The sequence below is a fragment of the Corvus brachyrhynchos genome, unplaced genomic scaffold (assembly GCF_000691975.1).
Source record: "Corvus brachyrhynchos isolate BGI_N302 unplaced genomic scaffold, ASM69197v1 scaffold239, whole genome shotgun sequence".
In the NCBI taxonomy this organism is placed as follows: Eukaryota; Metazoa; Chordata; class Aves; order Passeriformes; family Corvidae; genus Corvus; species Corvus brachyrhynchos.
The window spans coordinates 9,338,183-9,339,819 of record NW_008246057.1 but is presented as its reverse complement, the minus strand read 5'-3'; positions in this window follow the sequence as shown (position 1 = coordinate 9,339,819).

Genomic DNA, 1,637 nt, shown 5'->3' with positions numbered 1-1,637 from the left:
CTTCATAGACACTTTGACTGGTTTATTAGACAAAGCTTTCCTTGTTACAACAGTGCTGATTTCCCAGTCTTTTCAGTAAGTTTACCAGTTCTTCTCCTCTATGTGTGACGTGGTGGGAAAAGCTGGTCTTGTATTTGACCTACACAGCTACTTCATCTATCTATCTATAGCAAAGTATGCCTTAATACTTATATGAAGGAAAAACATGGGAAAACCAGCAGTGGATAACTTTGTCAATTTAAAATCTTTTACAAAAGTTGCTCTGCAATATTCTCAGCTTCTGCACAAGAGTGACCTTGTCTTGGTGCTAAGTTAGTACTTTTATCTACTGTATCAAAATCATCTGCTTTCTGCCTTGATAAAAAGCAAGCAGTAAAAAAGTATCACTTTGTCACAACTGGATAAAGGAAAAGTAAGTGAGGGATGAAAAGCAGAACTAATCCTCTCTGTATTTGAAATACATATAATGGTCATTAAAAGCAATTTAACTAATGGACTAGTTCAAAACAAGAGGAAGCTACTCTATCCTTCACCTTACCTGTACCACATATCACACCAGCCATCATCTGAATGGCAAACAGCATAGACGGGATGTCAGAAATTAAAAAATAATCTCCTGGGGCAGTAGATTTTTTAAAGTAAACATCTACCATTGATCTAACACTCCTCACAAGCCTCACATTAACTGCTAAACGTCAGAAGGTTGCTCTCCATTCTTACTAAACCAGAGAGTCAATCAGGTCAGCGGAGAGCAGCACTGGAACACAGGGCTGGTGGCTGGAAGGTTGCGTTCTTCCGGTATCCCAGGAGGAGTGAGGGCAGGGCGGCTCTTCCACATTTGGTAGTCAGGCACGAAAAGGGCTGGGCCCCTGGCAACTACCAAAATGGCATCGGAAACCACAAAATTTGGCCAGATTGCCCCTTTAGAGCTAAACCATAAATTGAACTGAAGTGACAGCAAGTCTGAATTACCTAACCTCAGCAACATTGCTCAGGGGCGAAATCAAACAAAAAAAAAGCTTTACCAGACCCTGAAGGACAACAATTTTAATTATATTCACACAGAGAACACATAAAACATATTTTAATCCAGGTCTTTGCCTTACACGTGTTGCTGGCCCAGGCCTATTTATTGCAGAGCTACTGAGAAGGTTGCTCTTGTCCATACTCCAGCACCACAGTAATTTCAAGCCACTGTTGCAACAGTTCCATTCCAGTTCACATCAGCCATGCACAGTACCGCTTGTTCTGAGCACCTGAACCAAGTGTGTGCTGGTTTTTATTTAACTATGTGAAATATTGTTGTAACTTGTGGTCTGACCCTGGGATGATCTGGGGACCCCTCAGCTGTTCGTCTCAGGGCAGAGGCCATACAAAAGCTCTTTTTTGTTCATACACAAACCCAGCTCAACCAGCTGCAGCCTCTCGTACTCCTTAACACTTTGATGCAGCAGTCGGTGACACCTCACCGGAACCCGAGCACAAACGCAAAACGGGCTCCGCGTGAGGGGTCGCATCGTGACGTGGAAGAGACGGCCGGGAGGGGTTTGCTCCCCACTGCAAGGACTCGCACGGACAGCGAGAGCCCCGGCACCTGCCTCTCTGTCCGGCCACGCTCCCCCGCCGCCGCGACACCG